Raw genomic sequence first — 17,813 nt, 5'->3', positions numbered from 1 at the left:
CCTAGTTTGATTCCATATCTTGGCTACCATGAAAAATACCACAATAAAAATGAGTATATAAGTATCTCTTCTGACTTCATTTCTTCAGCTATATACCCAGGAGTAGGATTGCTGGATCATATGGTAGTGCTATTTTGAGTTTTTTGAAGAACATCCATTCAATTTTGCATACTAGCTGTAATAATTTACATTCCCACCAGAGTGTGTAAGTGTCCCTTTTCCTCCATATTATTGCATTTTTAAAAAAGTAGCCATCCTAACTGGGTGGGGTGGTATCTCATTGTAGTTTTGATTTGCATTTCCATGATGGTTAATGGTATTGAGCATTTTTCATATATTTATTGGCCATGTGCATTCCTTGTTTTGAGAAGTGGTTTTCTCTTGTTTATTTTTGGTAGGTTTTTTGAGTTCTTTATATATTTCAAATATTAACTCTCTGTCAGATGACTTGCTGACAAATATTTTTTCCTGTCCTATAGGTTGTCTCTTCACTCTTGTTTTTTTTTTTTCTTTCCTGTGCAGCTTTTCATTTGATATAGTTCCTTCCGGTAATTTTTTCTTTTGCTTCCTGTGCTTTTGGAGTCCTGTCCAGGAAATCACTGCTTCTACCAATATCTTGAAGAGTTTCCCCCATGTTACTTCTTACAGTTTTTGATCTTACATTATGGTCTTTGATCTATTTTGATTTTTGCAGAAGATGAGAGGTAGGGGTCAAGTTTCAGTCTTCTATTTGTGGATATCTAATTTTCCCAGCACCATTTGTTAAAGGTACTATTCTTCCTCCATTGTATGTTTTTGACACCTTTGTCAAGAGTCAGTTGGCCATAGTAGTATGGATTTGTTCCTGTGTTCTCTATTCTGTTCCACTGGTCCACATATCTGTTTTTATGCTAATACCCTTCTTTTTGGTTATGTTATAGTCAGGTATTTTGATGGTTCCAGCTTTGTTGTTTTTCTCAAGATTGTGCTATTGTTCAGGGTCTTTGTGCTTTCATATGAATTTCAGGCTTGTTTTTTCTGTTCTGTGAAAAATGTCATTGATATTTTGAAAGGGATTGCATTAAATCTACAGATTGTTTTGGGTAATGTGGAGATTTTTTATCACTATTACTCCTTCTAATTCATGAACGTGGGTGGTCCTTCCATTTTTTAGTGTCTTCTTCAGTTTTTTTTTTGTCAGTGCATTGCAATTTTCACTGTAGAAATCTTTCTTTCCTTGTTACATTTATTTCTAGCATTTTGTTTATTTATTGTGCCTACTATTCATGGAATCAATATGATTTCTTTCACAGAAAATTTATTATCAGTGTACAGAAAAGCTACTGATGTTTATACATCAATTTTGGATAAATTTTTTTTGCACATTAATTTTGTATTCTGCTACTTTATTAAATTTGTTTATCAGTTCTAACAGTCTTTCTTTTCTTTTTTTAGCTAAAATTTTATAAATTTTTTTAAAGTACTGTTATTGGCAAATGGTGTTTCCAGAAGATCTTGGTCCTTGTATCATGAATGGATGAACTGAAGCAGAACATGTGGTGGATAGGGTGAGGTAGGATAGCTTTATTGAAGGAAAGGGAGTCACCTATTCTGCCAGGTGAGAGAAGAGAAGAAGAAGCAGGTATATTTTCCCTTTCCTATCTCTGTCCCTGGGGACATGGAACAGTGATGTTTATTGTCTGAATGCTTGTCCAGCAATCAAGATTGCTCATTGGCATCTCATCCACCTCTGGACATTGGCAGCCCTGTCATGTCATGGTTTGGCTCCTATAGGCCTTTATTCTGGAAGAGAAACCTGATTAGCAAGTCTAAGAGGGACTGATCCCAAGTTTCAAATAATACTTTCCAGAAATCCAAGAATTGTTGCCAGATTTAGGAAATTTCTTTGCCTGTCAGAGTTCTAGTTTTTTTTTTTTTTTTAATTTTGAAAAGTGACAACTATTAGAGGGTTTATCTGATCTTGAAGTGTGACTATGGTTGCTAATAATATTTTTGGTTACTAGTAAAGTTTTTAAATAATTTTTGATAATATAGGAGAGAGGGACTTAGACTAATTTTTTGGTGTCTTTTTTGCTGACACTGAAGTCATGAAGATATTTTCTGTATTTGCTTCACAAATATACTTTCAACCAGCCCTGGAGCCACTGTGTAGTGCTCTGCTAGTGCTGCAGGAATGCTTGAGACAAGACCCCAATCTAGATAACCCTATGAAAGGTTTTCCCCTGGGTGTGAACTTTTTATGGCAAAAAGCTAATATAGTTTTTAAAAGAGTTAAAATTGTATTGATTTTTAAATTGATCCATAATAATTGTACATACTTATGGGGTACAGTGTAATGATTTGATGCATGTACATAAGATGTAATAATCAAATCAGAGTAATCAGCATTTTCCTCTCCTGAAACATTTATCATTTGTTTGTGTTGAGAAGCTTCAAACTCCTTTCTTCTAGTTCTTCATTAAATCTATAAAAATTATTGTGAAATACAATCACTCTATTGCACTGTAGAACTTTGGAATTTATTCCTGGATTTTAGTATCTGTTATCCAACCTTCCTATATCTCCTTTCCCTCTTACATTTCATTAGTTCTAGTGGCCACTACTGTACTCTCTACTTGTGTGAAATCAATGCTTTTAGTTTCCAATGATAGTAAGAACATGTTATTTGTCTTTCAGAGGTTTTTTTTTTAAGTTAATATAATTTAAGGAGACAAAAAAAGCTAACAGAGTTTTTCCTGCCTGGGTCAAAGAATATTGCAAAGTCAAAAAGAGGATTAGACTGATTTCACATGTACATGAAACCCTTAATTCACTTCAGTGGAGGGTAGTTCTCTGAAGTGTAAAAACTGACTTTTGAAAGCATTTAATAAATATCTAAACAAATTCACTTCTTCACTTGACGCTACCATACAACTTCTCAAATGTTCCAGCGATATCTGTTTTATAAGCTGTTGATGGTTCACATCTACAGACACAGTTTCTCAGGGATGCAATGAAATTTCGTGAGTCCTAGGAGACTGACACTAAAAACACTTGAAAAGCATCTCACAATAATGAAGAATAATTTCAAAGGGAATGTGTTATTTTTGTCTTCCATATCTGTAAGTCCCTCATTCATGGATTCAACCAACTGTAGACTAAAACTATTTGGAAACAAAAATTGGGTGTTTCTTACCATTGTTTTCTAAACAATACAGCATAACAACCAATGCATATTGAGGGATAATAATACAGAAAAACCTGGCTGATGTAGATTTTATTAAGATTTCTTAGTAGTTACTGCCTTCTTTTTCTTTAATTTGGAAATGGCCTTTTTTTTTTAAATCACTGCTGCCTTGACTATACAAAATCTATAATCTAAAAATTATGGTTGCTCTCCTTCTTTTTTTTTTTTTTTTGGTAGTACTGGGGCTTGAACTCAGGGCCTCACATTTGCTAGGCAGATGCTCTACCACTTGAGCCATTCCACCAGCCCCCTCTCTGCTTCTTTGTAATATTAACACAGAGCTTGTTTTTCAATAGACTTGAATTAAGTCAAGATGTGTAGCAACATGAAAAACATATCAATAGATAAGTTATGTCAAGATGCCAAATGTACCTTTCCTCCCTGACTCCCGTCACTTAAATGAGCTTCATGCTCATTTTGGTAGTAGCTATACTGACTTTTGGCATACCAGTATCATTCCCAAATAATAACGTCACTATTAAGTTTAGAGAGTGTAGCATTATCTCTGTGTAGTTTTACTTGCTCTAAATGGACATTTAATATCATTGACTTCAATGCCACACATTTTGTGAGCATTTCTGGTTTGAAAATCCACTGTCAAATTTGCACTGCTAACAATAGCATCACATCTGTACAGTCTCCCACATCACATCTGTTCAGAATCTTAGTCTACTTCAAAGTTAATTACTATTATAGCCATACTCATTTTATTAATAATAGCAAGATGTGTCAAACATTTGAGCTTTTATTAAGCTATGGTTCATATAACCTTATAATTAGCTTATGTATACTGTGTTTATTTAATAAATTATTTGAAACCAGCCTAATTTCTCATTGATTTTTAATAGATATACCACCAACTCATTTTCAGTACTGATAACCCAGTTAGTTTAGCATAAGTAAAAAATTAAAAATAAAATATTTCCACTTCAGTATTAATTCTATTATAGATATATCTAATTAAAATGTAGCTATAAACTCATTTTATTATATTCTTATAGTAATTAAATTTTATTAGTATTAATTAAAACTGCTTAACTAATGTTAATTAATACTAATCTAGCACTCAGAAAAACAGTCACTTGCTTATACACATGGTTTCCTTTCTTCATGGATGGCTGCATTCCAGTTTTAGAATTTCCCTCTTAAGCACTATAGTAGAGCAGTTTTCCTGCTAACAGTGCTAACAACTACCAAACTGAACAGCATACTCACTTTCATAGTACAACATTTCCTGCTGTCTATGATTTATCACAAATTGGCATACAAATTGTGACTTTCTCAACTTCTAGACAATTAGTACTAGTGAAAGTACATTAAGTATCAGCAACTAAAACCAGCTTTAATTATCACAACTTATACATTATTTATAGCTCATGCCCTTATGTTTTCAGAAATAATTTTTTATAATCTAAACGATGAACAAGCTAGCCCATAAAAAGAGGGATTTCCAAGCAGATAGCTACCATATCATCATTATGAACTGAAAAACAGTATAAATAAGAACACCATTCTTTATGCAAAATTATTCCAAAGATCTAATATAAAAGCCACAAATACAACTTAGGTCTGCAACCAATCACTCACTTTGTCACTGAAAATATTTTCTTGGATCAGCCACAATTTGCAGTGTTAATTGTAATGTAGGAGAAGATCTCACTGCTCTAGAAAGTTAATCAAACATATTACAAAAGCATGTTTTCAGGATTCTTATCAACAGTATTATAAAATGAGTCAAGCCACCCACGTTATGTGCAACTGTGTCAGGTTTATTTAAACATATATTTCTTCATTGTGTACATTTTTAGTTTTACTCTGATCTTGTTTTAACACCTAAGACTTGATTATCTAAAACTTACTCATAAATCTGTCACACTTGTATTTTTAACTTGGATATTTTCTAATCATTACTCACCATTTTTTTACACCCAGAACATCCCAACACAAGTCAAAACTTGGTCATGATAAATTGTTCACATCAATCTTTTCTCATTTCCTGGGTTGTCATTAACTAATGCCCACAGAAATGTCAAGAATAACAAACACTAGTGCCAGATAGTGGTAGTATGTACCTGTCACCCCTCCACTGACGAGGAGAGGCAGGAGCATTGAGAGGCCAGCCTTGGGTACACACTGAGTTCCCTGATAGCCTAGCTACATAACTAGACCCTGTCTAAAAAACCACGGATTGGGAATACAGTTCAATGGTGGAATGATTGCCTAGCATGTGCAAGTCTTGGGGTTTGATCTCCAGCACCACAATTAGTAATAATAATGATTAAAAACTAAAAGTAAACTCTATGACAAAAAACTTGAGTTGAAAATACTGATAATAAGCTGTCACAGTGTCACATCCACAAAATAAAGGTCAACTGGTATAATGATCTCAAAGACAAGTTCTTCACCATCAAAAAGGATCCAACATTCTAAGCCTTCTAACTCAGAATAGTTTCAACCCCTCTTGACAATTAAATTATCCAACTAAGAAATCTTTATAACTAAGTCTAAAAACACAATGTCCCAATTAGATACACTTCAACTACATAATTTCCAGAAACTATTCAGCAATCAAACAAGAAGTATAATTTTTAAAAAAAATGTTGCACATGTACACATACATACACTGATGGTCCTCACGAGCGTGTCTGTGGTTTGTACCTGACCAGGACATCCAGCAAGGTGAGCCTATCATACAGATGATGACATCATGTCTGTGAGGCACTCAGGGAAAGAAGAGGAAATACAATAGTAGGAAAATAGTAAATACGGATAGGAACAAATGAGAGAAATTAAGGCAATCTTACATACCATTTGGCATGAATGAAAAAAGCAAGCTTTTATTTAAAGAAAAACACCACTGCCAGTCAGACTGTAGAAAAATTAAATACCTATTAAGTTCAAAACTCTTGAGAACTGGAAAAGCCAGATGAACACAAAACTCTTTAAAAGCAGCCAAAGGCTCAGTTGTGGAATGCTTGCCTAGCATATGTGAGAATGTGGGTTCGATCCCAGCACCAAAAAATCAAAACAAAACAAACAAAAAAACTGGAGGCCAGGAAAGAGGCATAAAGCTTAGAAAGGGGGGCCTGGAGTAGTGATCTGACCATCAGAATCCACTATTCTCGGAGAATTCTGCACAGGCGAAAACCTGGAAGCCCTGTTGGGCCCTGAGCAGACAGCTGTGGTGGAAGACAGGAATAGCCTGGGCCATCTGACAAGGGTGCATTAACAAGATGAAAGATAGAGAGATCTTCTAAGCATAGAGGTGGCTTCCCTTTGATAAGTCAAATTCTGAAGCTATGTGGACCAAAAAGCAGAGCTCAGAATGGAACAAAAATGAGTTCAGAAATATTCAAGAAAAGATGCCCTGGTGAGCAAAAGCAGGAGAGCCCTGAAGGAACCAGGAGTAGCCAGCCTCTTATTCCAGGAGTCAGTGGGCCTTTGCTCTATTTATTACCAGTACCAGTACCAGTACCAGTACCAGTACCAGTACCAGTACCAGTACCAGTACCAGTACCATGGGCCTAACTAAGGTGGCCTGACCAGTTCACACCCCACCTCCCTGGCAGGAGCTAATAAGCCTCTTGAAGACATGGTGTTGCTTTCAGGAGCATCTGACAATCCCAGCATCTAATCCAAAGTTATTAGGATCATGTGGCTAAATATGGAAAGAAAGCAACAGAACATAGAGCCAAACACACATGCAATCTAGACACTGAGCTAGAAATCTCAATGATTAATATGTTCAAGAAAACAGAGGGAAGGTGGAGAAATTTATGAAAAATAGTAAACTTCACTGGAAATCTGTATGGACTTCAAAGCGGATTAAACACAGCACAAACGAACATTTCTGAACTTGAAGGAAGGTCAACAGAAAATATCCAAATTCAAGTGCAGAGACTTAAAAATAAAAAATGAAAAGTCACAAATGGCCTGTAAGAGACTATGCAATATGAACGTAGAAGTAGGTCAAGCAGCGAGATACCATGTCACACTCATTAGGATGGTCATTATAAAAACAAGAAGCAGGGTACAGCAGTATACACCTACACTCCTAGCACTCAGGGTGCTGGGGCAGGAGGCTGGACAGTTGGAGGCCAGCCTGGACTACAGAGAGAGAGAGACTCTGTTTCTATATAAATGAATGAATGAATGACAAAAACAGTAAGTAGGAGATATTGTTGAGTATGCAGAGAAACTGGAACCCTTGTTGAATTGCTGCTGGAAGGTAAAACAAGAGCCACTGGAGAAAACAGTGTGGCAGTTCCTCAAATGTTAAACACATTCCCTGAGTGTACTCAAAAGAGCTGAACACGGAGACTTAACAGACATTTGCACTCCATGTTCACGGCTGTACTGTACACAGAGTCGAAAGGTGGAAGCAACCAACTGATGGAAGAATGAGCGAAACTGTGTAGCATGAACACAACACCTCCACCGTGTAGAACACACGAAACATTATTTTACTGATGGGTGCAGCGACATGGATGAGCCTTGAAGACATTATGCTAAGTGAAATAAGCCAATCAAAACACTTTGTGATCTAATATGTGAGGCACCTAGACTAATCAAATCCACAGAGACAGAAATAGTAGAGTCATGTTTGTCAGAGGATAAGGAGGGAGGAACAGGGAGATACTGTATAATACAGAGGTTTAGTTTGTGAGATTAAAAAAATAGGTCCTGTAGATGATAATTGTGGATGTTTAATAACATGAATGTTATCAATGCCGCCAAACTGCACAATTACCTGCTTCAAATGGTCATTTTTTATTACGTATATATTACTATCATTTTAAAATAAAGTGTCAAACAGAAAGGTGACAAAATTGAATCTTACACAATAAATACTCTAAATACTAAATAATCTAAAAGAAAAAGATGTCAACTGAATAATAAAGCCACAACTATATGCTCTTTACATAAGACATCCTTTAGAGCTGGCTGAGTGGCTAAAGTGGCGGAGCACCTGCTTAGCGTGTGTGAGGCCCTGAATTCAAATCCCAGTATTGCAAAAAAAAAAAAGACATATTTTGCATACTTTGAATATAAATAAATTGAAGTGCAAAGATAAAAATAATAGACAATGTAGGAAAACAAATAAATAGGTTGGTGCATACTAACATCCAATAAAGGAGATTTAAGGGCAAGAAAACATGTCTAGAGATAAAAAAATATTTCAAAGTGGAAAAAAGTTCAAAAAAGCAAAAAAATGGAAAACGTGACTTTATAATAGACAAAACTTTTTAATGGGGTTCTGTAGGTTTGCGCAGGCTTTTCTTTTGCTGAGTGCTGCAGCACACCAATTGGGTTTGTTGTGACCTGCTACACAAGGGTGTGTGTGGCCACCTGTCAGTGCTGGAGCATGGACAAGTGCTACCTGTATTACCAATGCCTGTGCACCCAGGGACAGCCTCTGCCTGTAGTCCTGGATAACCACAGGCCTCTTTCAGCTTTGCTGTTAAGTTATTGGGAACATTTTTGTTTCTTCCACTTCCCCAAGTCCACCACTCTGAAAATGTATGAATGATGTTGATGACTGGGTGGGATTTTGTGTCCCTCCACCTTACACCCTTCAATTTCCTTCCTGAAGGAATCTCTTCTTCGTAGGCACAGCTGCACTTTTGTGACTGGTGGGAACCGCTGGTTCCACTAATGCAGGTTAGAGGGTCTGACCTGATGACTTAAATGGAGCAAAATCCAGTTCCATTGAGAGCTAGATTATAAAGCAGGTCCCAAGGGTGGGATTTGGAGCTGAGGACAGTGACTAAAGCAGTTTTCCATATGAGCGGGTGTGTGTGCTGAGCTGTGTGTTCTTGCATGACATCTCTTTGAAGAAGGCAACTGACCACTGGTTACTGCTGATATTAACACTTAGTGTGTAGATTCTACAATCCTGAGCCTGGGACATCTGAAGAAAAGGTGGCTTTGCTGGATGGCTTTATTTGCACGGCTATGCCTGTCTGCCTTGGTTGAAAAACCCTACTTTTAGTCTTCCTCAGGTGTTCTACCTGTTAGCAAAACTGTGTTAATCCACGATGCCCAGAAAGAGACCTCTGAAAGGCTACTGCAGACATGCTTTTAAAATGACCAGTCCCTCATCAGATAGGCTGGGTGATCTGACTCTGGAAGGACTGAGGTCAGAGGACAAAAGAACACCCAGAATTCAAGGAAGTGATTAGTGAGAGTCTGTCTTGCTTGTACTTGTCTCTTGTAAACAGAAATCACTACCTCAAATGAAGGCCTTTCTTTAAAGCATACCCTTTAGGCCTGGGAATCCTTAGCCACCAGGTCTCAAAGGAATCATGGGAGAGTTAACAGGTATCCCCTTACTCTACTTACTCCCTTACTCTCTTCTGACTTTCCAACTCCTAGGTCCCTTTGAATCATCACTGTTTGAGGATGCTTTTTCCTGAAAGAACAGAGGAGGACATGGGCCGAGAGAGGTGCTTCCATTACAGGTGAATCTATATGGAGCACATTCAGCAGTGATGGACCCATTCTGGTGTGCAGGTGGTTGTGAAGGACTCTGGCAAAACAGGAGCAGCATTGGCTACCTGGGGTGTGGAGTCTGCCTCCAGAGATTTGAGTAGACTACAGGAAGTCTCTAAATTCACCTAAGCTCAGACTGCCATGAAAATTCCAAAGAGAGCAGACATTTGGATTTGCCTTCCTTTAGGCATTACCTGAACGTGTGTGTGTTTTTTCAGGATCTCTGTAATTTATTGAGATCCTGAAAATAAAATAAAAAGGCTGGAGATGAAGCTCAAGTGGTAGAGGCTTTGTCTAGCATGCATAAAGCCCTGAGTTCAATTCCCAGTACTGAAAAGCAGTAAAAATAGCAAAATTCTCATCAATAATCAGGATTCACCCAGATATTAATAACAATTGGCTGATTATACCCACAAGCTCTAATTGTATTTCACACGTGTTGGATTGTTGGGTGCATTAGATTCTGTGAGTCATGCATATTTTAGAAAGTCCAAAATTATAAATCCTTTCTCTACTCTTTGATATCTAAATCTACTACCCAAAAATGTTTCCTCAAGGACTGGAGAGCCATCTCTTTGAAATGCAAATACAGAATTGTGCTCCTCCTATTTTCACCTCTGGAAACCCTGCCCCTAATGTGACTGTATTTGGAGATGGAGCCTCTGAGGAAGTATTTAAGGTCAGGTGAGGTCATTAGAGAGGGACTCTGCTCTGATAGGATTGGTGTCTTTATAGGAGGACACCCCAGAGAGCTGTATCTCTGTGCTCAAACATTAAGGAAAGAACATGTGTGTCCATAAAGAGAAGATGGCTGCCTGAGAACCAGGAAGACAGTTCTTACCACAAAATGAATCAGCCAGAACACTGATTTTGGACTTCTATTTAGCCTGCAGAACTGCAGGAAAATAAATTTCTGCTGTTTAAGCTAACCAGTCTCTGGCATTTTACTATGGTAGCTCTGGCCGACCAGTACTCATGCAGGGTGACAATTCTCCTTTGTTTTTGTTTCAGCCCTGAGAGAAGATAAGGAGTGAACTTCAGCTTCAGTCTCTGGATAAGAACCAGTGAGTCCAGATGATGTGGGCTCAAGTAGCAAGTGGCTGTAACTTCCTTCAGAGACGTCTCCTTGGCATACCTCAGCCTTTTCATAGTCATCAGCCTTTTGTTTTGGAGAAACTGAGCTGTTCCCACTGTACTCTCTTCCCTATTGTAATAGTTACTGAAAAATTCTATTCTTGGTACTTTAGTTGCTGACTTCATTTAACAGCATCAACTTTATGGAATGAGTTTGTTGTAGATTCTCAGTTGATAAAGCTACTTCAGTCTTGTGCTTTATTTTTTCTTCCTTCTTTATTTTAATGCCTTGACACAGGTTCTAGAATTTGGCAGCTAGTGGTTGAGGTAAGGAGGGAGAATGACCAAAGGTGTAAAGCAGGAAAGAACTGAGTATGTTTACAGTTAATTGACCATTTGGTTTGGGTGAACTTTTTAGTAGAACAGAAACATGTTTTCTGAAATACTTACTCTCTTAATATTGTATCTTAAAAATCATTTCCAACCCCCAAACCAATGTGATTCAGTCAAGTTAAACTCTTGGGATGGGGAAACATTGCAATTATCTTCTAAAGTGTTGTCTGACCAGCTGTTTTGATTACTGACTGACATGTGACAATCTGGGATGTGAATCACTTTTGTCTTGGGAATCACTTATGTGCAATGTCAGATGAGTTACTGATTGCTCATAATTTATTATTGTTCATTGCTATGACATTAATCTCAGGATTCTTGCAGGTAAATCTGACTAAAAGTCACTATGGAAGAGTAGAAATACAGACAATTTTACTTTTCCACTAATTCAGGAAAGAATGTGATTGGTATATAAAATACTCTAAAGCAAGCAGGAATATTTAAGGATAGCTATTAAGTGATGAACTAATGAATAAATGCACAGGACTTAGGAGAAATTATGCTGTGAAATATGAACAGAAGCAAAACACTTGATAGGTTTGCAAAGAATTGGTTCCATGTGATGGGGTAACTTCATGTGTCGATTTGACTGGGTTGCAGTCCCCAGATATGTAGTCAAACATCATTCTAGAAGTTTCTGTGAAGATATACTTTAAATGAGATTAAAATTTAAGTCAGAAGACTTTGACTAATGGAGATAATTCTACATATATCACTGGGTTTTATCCAGTCAGTTGAAGACCTTAATTTAAAAAAGATGGACCTTCCTGGGAGAAGAGAGAATTCTGCTAGCAAATGGACTTTAGCCTCTTAAAACCTGGCTCTTTACTGAACTTGCCAGCCTACCCTGAAGATTTTAGACATGCAAGCCTTCTCTAAAATCACATAAGCCTATTCCTTAAAATAACTCTTCTCCCCCCTCAATTGGTTATGCTTCTATGGAAAACCCTGAATAATATAGGCAAATTCTGTAAAACTGGCAAAATCATTTTGTCCTATTAATAGTTTCTTCTTTCTCCAAAGAAAAACATAGTTTATTGTTAGAAAGCAAACAGCCGATATTATTACTTAATTTCTGAATCTGAAAGATAAGAATTTCTGATTTTTTTTAGATTCTACTCAACTATAATGAAGTGTCATTAACTCTAAAAACTATTCTGCCACACTTATTTACATGTAATTCCCAGTCTTTCAGTTAAAGAAGAAATTTAATATTTGTTTACTTGTCCAAAGAATTTATTTTTGCCTGGGTTAGGAAATTCTCTCTGATGTTTATTTTCTGATCTTATAATTTTCTATTTGCATTTGGGAACCAAGCTATAATTATAACTGAACTCTGCACCAGTAACCCCAAGGGAGTGAAAATCGGGTGAGCCAAACAAACTTGAGACTTGAAATGCTTCCAGACATTATGATGGATATTTCCTGGGGGAATGGTGAGCACCCACTGAGAAATCCAAAAGTACTTATGATGTTTTTCCTACAGTAGTGATGACTTCTTCAAATGATGCTGTGGTTCTTAGACTATTTTCTCAGTGTTCCATTTCTTCCTTTATGCACAAAAGTATGCTGGCTGTCTTCTGACACTACAGCAGAAAGACAGGAAGGCACACTTTCTGCCTACAAGGGGGCTAGAGACCAAGAGAGGAGGAGAGGTGTGACAACAAATTCACACAAGAGCATTGTAGGTATAGTGATGGAAGTACATACAACATAATAAATGTGTATTAGAGATTGTTTTTCTTGTCTTTATATAGAAACAAAGAAGTGTTCAACTCAGGTTTTATACCCAAGATCATTGCTGATTTGGGTTGATTATTCCAAAGGGATGACTGGTTGGGCATGGTATACATACCTGCTACCCTGGCACTTGGGAGGCTGAGGCATTAGTGCTGGGAGTTTGAGGCCAGCTTGGGCTACCTAGTAAGAAACTGTCTCAAAAAAATAAAATAAAATAATTATTACAAAAGGAATGGCTCACAAAATTTCAAATTACGTAAGTACCTTGCAGCAATTTTTCTGCCACAAGAATTTTTTAAATTCCATTCTAGCTGATGAGTTCCCATGCTTATCCATGTGTTTCCCTACTCACTCTGCACATTCCCCTACGTGAGGGAACCCAGAGCACAGACAATTTCACTTTACGGAGCTCACCATCGATTTCCCTCAGATTGTACACCTGCTGCCTTATCAACAACACTTCTAAACTACTTTCAGACTCCTTTTTAATTCACTTTTAGTTAGAGTTCTTAATCTCATAATGTATGAGACATAGTGGACTGTATATTAGATGATATTGATGCCAAATTACTTTAACCAACAGTCAACATGTCCCCAAGCTGTCATAAGTGTTGGCAGTTAATGGATCACAGCTACCCTACCCACCTACTTCCCAGAAGATTTTCTCTTAGATGATGACAATCACCTCTCAAGGAGATTACCAACTCCTCCACCATAGCCTACAGCCAATGACTGACTAACTGATACTGGGGTATGATAAACCAACACCTTGCTTCAAAGAGGAAAAGCCTTCATGGTGCAATGTATGCCCTAGAGCATTGCCATACTTGAGGAACAGGCTAAAGTCACTCAGCATCTGAGATCACATCCTGTTTTTCTCTTCCCTTCTCTTCTAGGCTTTACCCCTGACTTAGAGATTAGTTCTGAGGAGCACCCCCTAAATAAATCTTGTGCAGACAAATCTCCTCTTGGAGTCCATTCCTAGGAAATCCGATCTAATTTAATCTCATTAAGTGCTAGTTATATGTTCTATTCATCATTTGGAGGAGAAAACTGAGAGAGGGGAACAGAATGAGCATTTGTAACTTAAGAAGGAAATGTTTAAGGAGCAGACCTGGTGTCTTTTCCAGTGGGACCTAAAGAAATAAAGAATGTAGGTGGAATAAATCCTTTAATAAAGAGGCAAGAAAGGCACAGTACACAAATAAGCTTGCAGACAAAACTGGAAATGAATGAGATACCACAGGGTGAAGGAAAGAAGGGAACTGCAACTGGAGAGACTGGTGGGCTTCACTTAACGTGAGAGCATACCGAGGATGATACCCGGACAACATTGCGCTCCGACCCTTTACCGGTTTTAGTTGACATGCCATGTGGAAACCTTTGGAACTGTGTCATTCCTCTGTTTCAGTAAACATTAAGATACTCAGAATTCTGGGAAGACATCAAGAGGTAACTGCTCAAATAAGGAAAATACTGGAAGTGGAAATTTGGCTCCTACTTGCTATGTTAACAATCCTACAGGCTCTAATATCTAGGTATATCATTTAAGGAGGTTAATATGAGACTATGGAGGGTTAGAAACCTGGTAACTTTGCTAACTTCAGTTATTCGAGATATGGTAAAGATTATGTAAAAAAGGCAAGGAGTATTAGTGTGCCAGTCATGTTTTCTTAATGCTTTTTCAATCTCAATTCAGAAGATAGCCAAGCACAGTTTGTACTCTTATGGAATGAAACCAAGCCTACATTTACTATTTTGCCACAAAAATACTTGACTTTGTTCACATATTAACTGCTAAAGCAGGTTAGTGCACTACCCTCCTGACATCTTGAAAACGATTTCCTTGGAGGATGTCCTGGGAGCATAAGGGCAATGATCGCCTTTATGACAGAGGGTAACAGGCTAAAAACTGCAACTGAAAGCAATATTTCTCATAACGTGAGGCATAAATGGTTTCTCAGAGATCCTGGCAACAAGCAAGAATCTCAAAGGCAAACAGGACTGGCTGCTTAATTTTTGGTAAAAAATAAAAAATCACATACATCTTCTAAAAACTCTTTTGGACATAGTTTATATTCCATGAGCAAGAAATCTGAATTATAATACATCTTTGAGCATAAACATGTGTTAAAAACCTTGAAAAGAATAGTGGCACAGGGAGTCTCATTGCGTTCTTATGAACTAACTGCTCAGGAAATACTCAGAATATTCAACATATGCAGATTGGAGCTTTTGGAAGAAATCAAATATATTACCAAGTGAGTGCCTCTCAAAATTTTGAAAAACTTCTAATTTTAAAAAACAACAGATGTATTTTTACTTAGTCTTGGTCATAAGCTAATTTGAAGCCATGTCTTGGGTGATCCCAAAGACACAGTTGATTAGTGAAGGGAGAAACAGATCAGTGGATTCATTCATAATTCAAAAGTAGCATGGTGTGTCAGAGAACACACTAAGCAAGGAGGCTAGAGTGCATCTAGCACTTACTGCCTATAGGGACAGTGAGACAGTGATGGAAGCTTCTGAGGGCCTCTCTGACTCCATCATTGTCTGAACCTTACTTATACTTTTTCTCCCATAGGGGCAAGTCCTGATTCACTGGCCTTGTTCATTGATTGCTGATTGTATTTTCTATATTAAGGACCACATTGCTGTCTAGAAATAAGCAACATACTGGAAAGGGCAAGACTTAAGGAAAAGAAGACAATATTTGTCTTTGTAATGGGCACAGCTGGGAATGGTTTAACAGTAAAAATGGAGCAAGACTCCTATCCTTAGGTAGTTGTTTGGATATATACAAATACTTTGCTGTATGATTAGACCTACATGAGAAGACATGATAAAAAAAATCACTTTATGAAGCACTATATTTTACAATTTCCCATACAAATTTAGAGAAAAAACTCAAGCAGGTCATGTAGATACCATCAGAAAGCCAAGTTTGCTGGTAAAGAAGGGGATTGTTGGTGGGATCCCTAGTTATAGCAGCAACCTGGATTCCAGAAATGAATAAGCATAAAGGAATTTAGGTCAGGCATTGATGGATTTAGACATGGCCTATTATCTTTTTACCTAATGGCTAATGGTCTACAAGAATGAAGTCTCTAAAAATGTCTTGGGTAAGATTGCTTGAAGACAAGGGGCAGTATAGAGTTGGCAAGAGGGTTGCATTCTGTTATAACTGGAGTCCCAGGGACTATGAGTTGGTTTTAACCTGATTAAGATCAATGTTTTGTCTACAAATGAACAGAAATGAACAAAGAAACATAACAGCACATAGCTATACCATATTTCTTTTCACTCACAGAGCAATGGTTTCATTGAAAAATACAAGATTTGAAATATTTGTTTCTGAAAAGGTGTTAAAAAAACCTCTTAAGGCCAATGTTAGTCATTCAATTAAGTGAACACAAGGGGGAGTAAGTAAAGTCAGGACTCCACTGGAACTATTTCTGTGTTCTAGAAAATGAGAATGATAGATGGGCAAGAGTGACATCACACAACTTTGTAAGTTTCTCAGTTAATAAAACTTTTCTTTTTGGATGGGTCATAACTTCACCCCATGTCGTCAAATTTGGGCTAATTCTAAATGTGGTTCCATTTCTAAGAGGCAGAGCTAAATTCTGTTTCCTTACCTCTCAAATACTATGAAGTCCTCCTGGGGGTGGCGCCAAACAGAAGCATTAGCACAGTTGTTCTTGCTACTCTGGGTAAATAAATGTATATACTGAGCCCAGAATTCCACTATGGGGGACAATGTGTGTGTTTTAAAAGACAGTAGCTGGGAACAGTGAGCCATCATAGCAGAAGAAAAGAGCTCTTGGAAATGGGTCACTAGTCCAAGAAAGAGTAGAATCATGCTGTTTCCATTCAGCATTTCAGAGCATGGGAAGAGCACTCTTAGCACTCCCTCTCAGAACTCATATTGGGTGGTGCTTGGAGCAGTTAATGCACAGATCCCTTTACTTAAAAAGTAGAACATTTCCAGAAATCACTCAACAGAATTCCTTATGAGCAGAATGGTTATTATTAAGAATAAGGAAATTGAGGGACCACAACTATATTCTTTAGTTGCAAGTGTTAAGGACCAGTTCCCTCCTGTTCTCTGATTTTATAGAAGAAAAAAGAAAAAAAGAACATTTTGCTTGTTTGAGATATAGGTAGCTACCCAGGGAGCTTCTTTGTGATATTTCCATGTATATATCTTTCATAACCCCCTTCTGGTTTATCTCTTCTAATTTTCTTCTTTCTACCTTACTGCCTTTCATATGGTGGTTTCAGTCAGTTTAAGGTGTCTATATTCATTCTTGTATAGAGAGTATATCAACCATATTCAACTTCTTACTTTCCTTCTTTTACCCTACCCTTCCCGTACTTGACCTTCCTTTAGTGTGACCAGTGTTTCATAAGTATTTATACACAATAGAATTTTACTCAGCCACAAAGAAGAATGAAATTTTGTCATTTGCAGGTAAATGGATGAACCCCTGGAATTACATTGCAAAACTGAACTTCAGGGTTTCTTCTCACTTTAGATTTGCCTGCTTGCAAACAGGCTTATTATCTCATAGCTATTTATCAAATAATCCATTTATTTTACTGATATACGGCAAGATAATTTGTAGATACCAATTTATCGACAAGTATATTTCTTGTTAAATAATTTGTGTATCATTGACTAGATGTTAATACTTGTTTAGAGTTTTTCTTTTTAATATAAAATTTGTATGCAATAAAATGTATCTTTGGTGAGTTAAAAAAAAAAAGAAGCATACATGAACTGAGTGCTGGTGGTTCACACCTATTATCCTAGCTGGTTGGGAGGCTGAAATCAGGAGGACTATGGTGGGGGGATGTTCATGAGACCATCTCTAAAATACTTGAG

The 17,813-nt window shown here is 37.2% G+C and overlaps 1 protein-coding gene across 1 annotated transcript in view; it reads left to right on the top strand.

The window, feature by feature from the left end:
• The window catches only part of Btla (B and T lymphocyte associated), an 86,352-nt gene extending 75,182 nt beyond the window's left edge, over positions 1-11,170 (top strand). The window contains exons 7-8 of the transcript XR_012447933.1: positions 9,602-9,687; positions 10,730-11,170. The gene's annotated coding sequence lies outside the window, so the exon portion shown is untranslated. The remainder of the gene's footprint in view (positions 1-9,601; positions 9,688-10,729) is intronic.
• Positions 11,171-17,813: the final 6,643 nt, after the last annotated feature.

The sequence above is a fragment of the Castor canadensis genome, chromosome 5 (genome assembly GCF_047511655.1).
Source record: "Castor canadensis chromosome 5, mCasCan1.hap1v2, whole genome shotgun sequence".
Taxonomy (NCBI): Eukaryota; Metazoa; Chordata; class Mammalia; order Rodentia; family Castoridae; genus Castor; species Castor canadensis.
Note: the sequence above shows the minus strand (reverse complement) of the source record. Positions and strands in the feature narration are given on the sequence as shown.